The sequence below is a fragment of the Carlito syrichta genome, unplaced genomic scaffold (assembly GCF_000164805.1).
Source record: "Carlito syrichta isolate Samal-C Ts95f unplaced genomic scaffold, Tarsius_syrichta-2.0.1 Scaffold312037, whole genome shotgun sequence".
Lineage (NCBI taxonomy): Eukaryota > Metazoa > Chordata > Mammalia > Primates > Tarsiidae > Carlito > Carlito syrichta.
This window is the reverse complement of record NW_007256133.1, coordinates 357,935-369,051: the sequence shown is the minus strand read 5'-3', so window position 1 is coordinate 369,051 and position 11,117 is coordinate 357,935.

Below are 11,117 nucleotides of genomic sequence, written 5' to 3'. Positions count from 1 at the left end.
ATGAGCTATGATCATGCCATTGGGGGGCTTGGGCAACATAGTAAGACTCTGTCTCTATAAAAGGAGAAGAAGGAGGAGGAGGAGGAGGGAGGGGGAGAAGGAGAAAAAGGAGGGGGAGGATGAGGAAGGAGGAAGAGGAGGAGGAGGAGACACAGACACACACACACACACACACACACACACACACACACACACGGGGAGAGCAGCATGTGATGACAGAGGGAGAGACTGGGATGATGCCACAGCCAGAGGTGCCAGTAGCCACTAGCAGCCAAGAAAAGAGCATGGAATAGACTCGCCCCTGGACAGATTATTTGGGGAAGGAGAAAGAAAGAAAGAGAGAGAGAGAGAGAGAGAGAAAAGAAAGAAAGAAAGAAAGAAAGAAAGAAAGAAAGAAAGAAAGAAAGAAAGAAAGAAAGAAAGAAAAAGAGAGAGAAGGAGGGAGGGAGGGGAAAGATAGAAAGAAAGAGAGAGAGAAAGAAAGAAAGAGAAAGAAAGAAAGAGAGAAAGAAAGAGGGAGGGTGGAAAAGAAAAGAAGGAAGGAAGGAAAAGAAAGGGTCCCAGTTGAGGAACATAGTGAGACCTCATCTCTAAAAAAATGAAAAAATTAGCCAGGCGTGGTGGTGCACCCCGGTAATCCCAGCTACTTGGGAGGCTGAAGCCAAAGGATTGTCTGAGCCCAGGAGGTTGAGGTTGCAGTGAGTCCTGATTGTACTACTGCCCTCCAGCCTGGGCAACAGAGTGCAACCCAGACTCAATTTTTTTAAAAATAAAAATAAATTGTAGGGAAAAACAAAAACCCAGACCTTCTCAAAGGATGATATTTCCCAAGTGGTTCTACAAGTTTTAAAGCTGAATCAGCAACCACACGGCAGAATGACATTCTTGGGCTGTCACAAGTGGCCCAAGATAAGACAGGATGGATGTGAACTGTTGACCAGCAACCAAGAGCCCTTTATCTAGAAAAGTAACGTCAGGAATGGAGAAATAACTGTTTGAGCTGACAGGAGGAACCAGGGAGAACTGAAACCCCAGGTGAAATAACCATGTTGTCCTGCGCAGAGCACATCTGACCCTCATTCTGTGTCCAGAGACTGCGGACAGGACCCTCCCCAGACCCCGGCCCTGCTACCACCCACCTTCCTGCCTGCACCCTCCCAACAGAGACAGAAGCTCAGATCCCAGCCCTGATGAGAAGGTCAACCCCTCTCTTATCTCTCCACTCCTGCAGCTGCTCCCTCCATTACAGGTGTCCTTGTGGCCACTGCACTCCCCAAGGTTACGAAAACAGGCAGTCATGTCACCCCGGCTCTGACCCGGGCAGGGGAGGGGTAGCCGTGCCCATGGGTGTCTTTAAATGAAGGGAGAAAGAATTTGTCCTGTCTGCACTCACATCGATTCTGGCTAGTTTGGAATGACTATTTTTATCTCCCAGAAACCCTGAGAACAAACAGATTTGTAACTTGCAGAAAATCAGAACAGAATCTGTAGGTGTCACCTGCCACGGAACGTATAGGGAAAAAAGGGTCGGCAAGCATTCGGGACATAACTCAACAGGACTATTAATGAGCTCTTTCCTCTTTTTCTCTCTTTCCTTCCTTCTTTCCTTCCTTCCTTCCTTCCTTCTTCCCTCCTTCCCTTCTTCCTTTCTGTCTCTGTCAGAATCTCACTCTGTCCCCCAAGCTGGAGTGCAGTGGCACAATCATGGCTCACCACAGCCTCAACCCCATGGGCTCAGGTGATCCTTCCCCCTCAACCTTCCAAGTAGCTGGGACCACAGGCACGCGCCACCACGCCCAGCTCATTTTTTTATTTTTTGTAGAAATGAGGTGTTATTATGTTGCCCAGATTGGTCTTGAACCCCGGGATTCAAGTGATCTTCCGGTCTCGGCTTCCAAAGTGCTGAGATTATAGGCATGAGCCACTGTACCTGGCCTTGTATACATTTTTTTTCTAACAAAATTGGGATATTACTATACTATGTACTTTTTTTAACCTATTTTTTTCACTTAGTATCATAGCATAAAAACTTTTCCTTGTCATGAAATATTCTGTGAAAATACAATGTGATGACCTTTCTAAATATATGATTATATGTGTGAACTGTTCCCCTATTATTTTATGTATATTTCTTCTTTTTTTCCATGGCACATGGCATGTGCTTTTTTGTATGTGTGTATGTATATATGTATGTATTTACAACTATAGTTGTGGTTACATACCAGTATATATTTAGGTCTTTTCAAATTATAAGCAACTTTCTGATAAAAATCCAAGTAGCTAAATTGCTGTATAAATTCATATTATTTCATTAGTAGGACTTTCTGGGCAAACAATATGTAATGATTTTAGCGCATATTGTTAAATAATTAATATGAAAAGTTTCACCAATTTACTTTTCATTAGCAGTGCAGGTCACTTTGTTCATTTCATCTCAGACTGGCCAAATGAATTTTATCCTAAAAACAAAATCTGGGTTCATATTTATTGTAAAAGATACCTTAATTATTATCCTGCCAAATTTAATTACTAGTGTAACACTTTTCCCCCTCTTTTCTGGTTGAGAATGAAATTTCAGGCCAGGTACAGTGGCTCACACCTATAATTCCAGTACTTTGGGAGGCCATGGTGGGAGGACTGCTTAAGCCTAGAAGTTCGAAATCAGCCTAGGCAACATAGCAAGATCTCATCTCTACAAAAAAAAAAAAAATAGCCAGGTATCTATAGTCCTAGCTACTCAAGAGGCTGAGACAGAAGGATCACCTGAGCCCAGGAGGTTGAGGCTGTGGTAAGCTGTGATGGTGCCACTGCACTCCAGACTGGGCAACAGGTAAAGATCCCAACTAAAAATAAAAGAAAGAGAGAGAGAGAGACAAAGAATGAAATTTTAGATAGAATTACAATTAGTTTGTGAGTGACACATTTTAGACTGGTTTTATAAATGAAGATTTTCCATTTCTGTCATTATGACATATCATATTTGAATATTGTTTGTAATCATAGTTTGAGGAATGTTCTGGCACACATTTATTTTAAGTGATTCAGCGAGACAGCATATTGTCATAAACTCGGTTTCTTAGAAAAACAAACATATCAGATAATTATTCTCTCAGAGGTAGGTCAAGAGTATAATTCCATAATTTGGCAGTACCGAACAAAACCACCCCATTTCATCCGTTTGACAAGGATTCACCACCACCCATGACTCTAGATGTGGGCACAGCCCTGCATGAGTCAGCCAAGGTCCCTGCATGCATGGAGCTTGCATCCCAGTGCAGGGCACAGATGACAAGAAATACAAACAAAATTATATAGAATGTGAAGTGTTAGAAGGAATCAAACAAGAGGTTTTCAGACTAGTGGACTAGTGAATAGCAGAAGAGAACGCACCTTTCTATATTGTATGGGATTAGGAAAACCCTTCTGTAAGGTGACATTTCAGCTGACACCTAAGGGCAGGGCAGGAGACCAGCTGAGATTCTGTCGTGGAAGGGAGCTTGACTGACCAACCATGTAAAATGAACCTGGCCAGATCCTTTGAGCCATGGTGAGGAGGTTATGTTTTATTCTGAATTCGGCGGCGAAGCCATTAAAGGTTTCAGAAGAAGAGCATGCTTTGCAGCTGTGGAGAGGTGGAGTGCCCAGGTTAGACACAGTGCAGTAATGCAGGCGAGAGACCTCGGGTAAGAAGCCAATCTTCTAAATGCAGTCTACACTGTAGAGCCATATAAGTGGGAATTGAACAGACTCTGCTGGCTTTAAACCCTTCCATCTTGCCATGCCCAAGCCCATGAAGGTTGAGCTAACTCTTCTGCAGAGGGATTGCCAGTTTGGAGCAGTGGCCAGCCTGTCCTCTCCTCCAAGACAGTTGTGACATGGCAACCCCAAAGCTGAGAGGACTTGTGCCTAAGATTCTTTACTCACTACAAAAAAATCACCTGGGGGGGGTGTCCAGCATGGAGAGACATTGGTTTATTAGAACTTATGGGAGGCAGCTGGGCACGGTGGTTTATGCCTATCATCCCAGCACTTTGGGAGGCTGAGGTGAGAGGATTGCCTGAGCCCAGGGGTACGAAACCAGTCAGCCTGGGCAACTTGGCAAGACCTTGTCTCTACAGTAAATCAAAAAATTAGCTGGGCATGGTGGCACATGCCTGTAGTTCCAGCTACCTGGAAGGCTGAGGCAGAAGGGTCAACTAAGCCCAGCAGGTCAAGGCTGCGGTGGCTGTGAGCGTGTCACTGCACTGCAGCCTGGGTAACAGAGTAAGACTTTGACTCAAAAAACCAAAAAAACAAAAAAACTTATGGAAGGCACTGATGGCAGCCAGTTGGTACAGAAGAAAACCTCTACGCCTTGGGCAATACAGTGAACAATTTTATAGGCAAGCACGTCAGTGAGTCAAATTCCTACCTAGTGTTTATAATTACGTTGAATACACACACGGGAGGACCACATTACTTCCAGTTTTGCTCAATCTCCTGGATCCTGTGACTCATTACTGGGCGTATGCAAACCCTTCGAAGACCACAGAGACAAGCCTTGGTCAGAGGCTGCTTCCTGGAGGAGAGGCAGAAAGCAGCCAAATATGGGGGAAAGAGACAATGTCTGGACAGTCACCTCACACAGTCACCTGTGTGTCTGATCAAACAAGATTTAGATTCAAATCTACAGATTGTTGAACACCCACCAAGTGTCATTCCCTGTGCTAGAAGTTTCATTTGCTGCCACATTGAAGTCACTACACAGATACCGTCAAATTTGAGCTTCATCGCCCATCAGTGTTAGTCTGCTGAACTATGTCAGTCTACAAAAAAGATACCTGCACACATATGTTTGTTGCAGCTCTATTCACAATAGCAAAAACATAGAACCAACTGTGTTGCCCATCGAAATTGGACTATATCAAAAAATGTGGTACATATACACAATGGAATATTATGCAACCATAAAGAAGGACAAATATATGGACTTTGCAGCAACTTGGATGGATTTGGAGTCGATCATACTCAATGATTTATCACAGAAACAAAGAACAGAGTTCCATATGTTCTCATAAACAGATCTTGAACAATTATAATGCTATAAGAAAGCAATTGGCAGTAGTGAGAAACTGCCGGAGGGGTGGGATTGGCAGTTGAGAGAAACTGCTAGGAGAGGGAGGGGCATACCTCATCAACAAGGGTACCTGCATGATCAATGTTTATATACCTAATCCTGAAATGTACCCCACATCTTTATAATAAAAATTAAAGAATAAATAAATAAAATAAACTTTTAAAAAATTGAGCTTCTACCCTATGACTTGTAGGCTTGTATTTCTCGTTCTCTGAGCACCTCCTTCCTTGAGCAGTAAAAACCCTCAGGGACTTACTTAGTCCAAAGGAGGTAGTCCTGTTTCCTACGGTGCAGAAAAGAAACTGAGAAGTCTGGTCGCTTGTCCTGAGGTCCCAGACTCTGCTTGGATGAGGCTAGTACCGGAAGCAAGATGGCCAGCTCTCAGGTGTGACGGTCATAGCAATGGTTTCTCTACACCACAGGGACAGTGGGTTCCAGGTTACAACTCTACAGACAGATAACTTCATTTACAGTTCATTGGCTGTTTTCTCTTAAGGAAGCCCATGGTCCAAGGTGGTGGATCAGGATGTGATACAATTTCATCTCTTCCTAACTGACCCTTCCCAGGACAAGACACCACCACCACCATCACCGCCATCACGATGGATTTCTCTTGTACACTTCTGACAACTGAGGGTCCTCAGGACCATCGCAGGTCATCAGAAGGTTTGTAATAACCTGAAACCTTAAAGGGAAAGGTCCAGATTTTCAGGATTTCTGATTTACAAGGAAACGCCTTAGTTCCTTTGCATTTTGGCCACCTTCAAACACCACTCACCAGGAGGCCAAAGCAAGACAGAACCCCTCACCTTGCCAAGTCAGTATAAATACTCCCAAACCGGGGAGTCCACCTGCCTCACTGTCACACCCCTAAAAATGGCCTAGATAATGCCAGTTACATTCATTATGTCAAATACTGACAGTGCATTAGGTGACCAAATAGCCAGGGAAGAGTCCCAAGTCTCTGTCTCTGTTCATTAGATAGGTGACACCATTGACTGAAATAGAGATTATAAGAGCATATCAGATTTATAAGGAAGATGATATCTGCCTTGCATGTTTAAAGTATACAGTCTTTAGACCGGGCATGGTGGCTCATGCTTGTAATCCTAGCATTTTGAGAGGCTGAGTTAAGAGGATTGATTGAGGCCAGTAATTCAAGACCATCCTGGGCAACACAGTGAGACCTCATCTCTATACAAAAAAAAATTTCAAATCATCTAGGTGTGGCAGCATGTGCCTTTAGTTCCAGCTACTTAGGAGACTGAGGCAAGAGGATCTCTTGAGCCCAGAAGTTAGACACCTAGGTGACACCTAGGTGACACTCTGTCACCTAGGTGACAGAGTGAGACCGTGTCACTCAAAAAAATAAAAAATAAAGTATACAGTCTTTAAAAAATACTCAAGTGGGAGCTCTGGGTATCAAGTTCAAGAGAAGAGGGTGGGCTTGAGGGAAGAGACTTGGGAGCAGTCAGCATATTTGTGGGAGCTGAATTACAAATGCGGGTGACATTGACCGGACATTGACAGAAGAAACTGAAAGGGAAACTTCAATCTGCAGAAAGACAGTCAGGCATGGAGCCCACAGGAGAAACATTTCCAAATGGAGGAATCTGTTGACCAGTATCCAAAGCAACAGAGGTCAAAAAAGGGTTGAAATCAGGTTTCTGCATTTCTCAAATAGATAAAACTTGTTCAGGTCTGTTTTGGAAAATAATTGACCAATGTCATATGATCGGATTACATTGCCTTTCAGCAATGTGTGCTTGGAGTCCTATGACACTGGACTCTTATCAGCACTATTTTGACAATCACCCACTGAGCAGTCATTAGTGTCACTGAGGTCTTTTCCTCCCATCTTACTTTGCCAGTTGTTTCAGAAGTGAAAAAGCTACGTTCTTTTTGAAACCAACAAGATCTCATAGCCTCTATATTCCGTTTGGGATTTTGGCTCTTGAAGATGGCACTGCCCAGTGTAGCATGGGTTCTTCTGAGTTCTGTATGTTCATGCTTGCATCTGGTGATGACTCAAGCCTCCTGTGCTTTTTCTTGGAATACTGTGGAAACATCTCTTGAAAACACATGACCCGGCATTGTTTGGTCTTCACTTAATTTGGACATATTATTTATATATTTAATCGACATCTTTTCTTATGAGTCTGACACTTTGAAAGGAGGTCTGCTTGGAGCCAATGTGACCATAGGTAGAAATGCTAATACAGAACCAGAAATCAGACGTCAGCCCTCGATTACAAAACAATCCACAATATGCTTACATTCAAATGTCTAGGGCACTGAATCAAAAACATAGAATGTCCAAAGCCTGGAGGCCCCTGCCCTGGAAAATCCACCTTGTATCCATGTTTCAGAAGCGCAGTCAGGGAGACATTGCTCGGTGAAGGACCTAGCCTTCGCTTTCCACGACTTTGCTCAAAGGCTTTGCGGGAAGAAGGCTTGAGTGAGAGCTGTCAGGAGCAGTGGTAGCTGTGGGAAAATGAGTGACAAGCCTCGGATGATTTCCACATGCTTGCTGCTGGAATTGTTTTTCTTCACATATTTCCATCTTTTCATGCCTATAATCCCAGCACTTTGGGAGGCCGAGATGAGAGGACTGCCTGAGCCCACGGGTTCGAGACCAGCCTGGGCAACTTGATGAAACCTCACCTCTACAATAAATCAAAAAATCAGCCAGGCATGGTGGCACACGCCTGTAGTCCCGCTACTTGGAAGGCTGAAATGGAAGGATTGCCTGAGCCCAGCAGGTCAAGGCTGCGGTGGCTTTGAGCGTGCCACTGCACTCCAGCCTGGGTGACAGAGTGAGACTCCGACTCAAAAAACAAAAGTAATTTGTATGATGGTGAACTATGGTCTGTTGACTTCTTGTATTTCATCCACAGTGCCCAGTACAGTGACAGAGTCCAATTAATAGTCGATGAAGCCCTCTTTAATTGTTTGTTTGTTTTCTGTTTTTTTAGTTGGAATATCACTGCATGGCCCAGGTTGGAGTGCAGTGGCATGATCACAGCTCACTGCAGCCTCAACCTGCTGTGTTCAGGCAATCCTTCCATCTCTACCACCTGAGTAGATGGGACTACAGGCATGCACATGGCAAATTTTTATTTTTATTTTTTTTTTGGTAGAACGAGGTCTCCCTATGTAACCCAGGGGGTTCTCGAATTACTGGGCTCAAGCAATCCTTTCAACTTGACCTCCCAAAGTGCTGGGATCACAGGCATGAACCACCGTGTCCAGCCAGGCCTCTTTAATGTAATGCATACTCAAGCACTTACTATTGTATTAAAAAAAAGAAACAAGGCTTGCGTAACAATTGTCACCATGGAGATGGGCTGCAGAATCCCTTAATAAGGCCTTTTTTCTTCATGTGGAAGAGTAGGGACTTAAGGCATGGAAGTATATTGGATACTAATTCTTTCTGCCCCACAAGAAAGGACACCTAAATGCCGCTTGCTTTCATGAGAATTTATGACCTGGAGACAATGAACTCATCAGCACTATCTTTGTTTCCTCCTCCTGAGCACATGATAGGATTACACTTTTCTGCATGATCATGTGACTTGTTTTGGCCAATCGAATGTGAGCAGAAGTGGCCTGTATCATTTCTGCATCATTTCAGCCTTTCATTGCTGGTGTCAGAGTCATCGTTATTCCCTTCTCTCAGTGCTGGTGCCAGCAATAATATTCAGATGATAGTTCCATCCATCTGTGTGTGAAAATGTTAGGGAGTGAACCTCCCCAGTGACCCAAGATGGACATGCAGCCTGAGAAAGAAACCTTGACTTTTTTAAGATAGTAAGATCTGAGGCATGACCTTAACCTTCTTGATTTTATAGAAGCCAAGTGGTCATTTTATTCCATTTTAGTTACAACAGTTAACAAGAGAGTGTAGGCCAGCCAAAATATTTAGAAAGTAGATTCAGCTTGCACAAAAATAAATGTTAGTTTAGCAATAACAGCTAAGACTATATAGTGCTTTACAACTGTCAAAAGCACTTTTGCATAGATTACTTTGTTTATTCTTCCCTGTGCTTCTGTGGGTCTCTGTCCTGTCTGGTCTCTATCTCTCCTGTTCAGAACAACTTTTTCTGGTTATAGTCACCTGCTGTCATTGACCCATCCCACTTTGAATGTGCCTCTAATATAATACTTAGCACAGAGTATTGCAATTTAAAATATTATCTGTTAGCCAGGCTCAGTGACTCAGCCGGTAATCCCAGCACTTTGGGAGTGGATTGCCTGAGTCCACTGGGTTCGAAACCAGCCCAGGCAACTTGACTAGACCTCGTCTCTACAATAAATCAAAAATTAGCTGGGCGTAGTAGCATGCGCCTGTAGTTTCGGCTGCTTGGAAGGATCGCTGGAGTCCAGCAGGTCGACACTGGGATGGCCGTGAGCGTGCCACTGCACTCCAGCCTGGGTGATGGAATGAGACTCCAACTCAAAAAAAAAAATAAAAAATACTGTCTTCTATCATATTGTATCCTATTCATTTTTGTAGACCTTCTTTCCAACGTTTCATGTCTCACTGTTTGAATGTCAGAATAAGTGCTTCATAAATGCTCATTTGAAGAAGCCAAAAAGTAAGTTAAGTGTCAAGTCCCAGGTTACAAAAGACTAAGTCACCAACAGAATTCAAACCTAAGGCTTTTGACTCGTCATTTCATGACATGACTATCAGTTACTGGGTACCGAGGAAGAGAATACAGCTCTGACTCCCAGGTGATGCCCTGGAACCATCAGCTGGGCCTTGGTATTGCTGAGAGCTTTTCTGGACCATAGTGTTCTGTGGAAAAAAATAATAATAATTTCACAGAATGCCACCATGAGACAAGGCTAATCTGTAACCATGACCAAGACAAGATCAAAACCACTCCACAATCTCGTCTGAACACAAACAAAACGTAATCATTGTGTAAACCACAAAAGTGACAAATATGTGTGACTGAAGCTTCTTTATCAATTATGGCTTTAGCCTCTATCTAGTCTTGACTCCCTCTATTTTGTTGTTCGTTTTCTGTAAGATGGAGTCTTGATATGTGGTTCAGGATTGTCTCCAACTTCTGGTCTCAAGCGATCCTCCCACCTCAGCCTCCCAAAGTGCTGAGTTGACAGACACTGTGCCCGGCCTTGACTCCTCCCAAATAAGATATATTAAGATGTAATGATCAAAGGATTACTCCCACTGCCTGACTACCATCATAACACAAGCCCATAGTAAATTGTGACACCTCTTACATAGGTGCCCCCACAGTTCCCTGTGTATGCATTCCTGCAGGAATTAATAACCCCAATTCATTCAGTACTCCATGTTTCCAATCCAGTGGGTGTGCTGGAGAGTCCTGACAGTCCTCCTATACCCAGGGACTACGTGGTGTGTACATGTTGAGGGTTTCATCACAACAACCCTGGAAGACTGTTACTGTCCCCACTTGGCAAATGAAGACACAGGGGCTCACTGATATTTAACGATTTGCCCAAGCTCACAGCACCAGGAAAAGCCAGCGACCATACTCCAACCCACGGCTCAGGTTTAGCATCTTTTCTGCACTCTGCACGGGCTCTCCCAGCCTGTCCCCTCTTCTAGATAATACAGGGAGTTGCAGCCAATCATGCTATTTTTGTAACAGATCTTCTGCGTGCTTCTATGAAAAAAGGATTTCGGCCAGGCATGGTGGCTCACGCTTGTAATTCCAGCGTTTTAGCAAGCCAAGGCAGGAGGATCACTTGAGGCCAAGACTTCAAGACCAGCCTGGGCTTGTAGAGTGAGGCCTTACCTCTATAAATCATATATTAAAAAACAAAAAGTAGCTACAGATGGTGGCCTGCACCTGTAGTCCCAGCTACTTGGGAGACTGAGACGTAAGGATCGCAGGAACCCAGAAATTCGAGGCTGCAGTGAGTCATGATTGCACCACTGTGCTCCAGCCTGGGTGGCAGAGTGAGAACCTGTCAAGAAAGAAAAGGGGGGAGGGGGAGAGGGAGG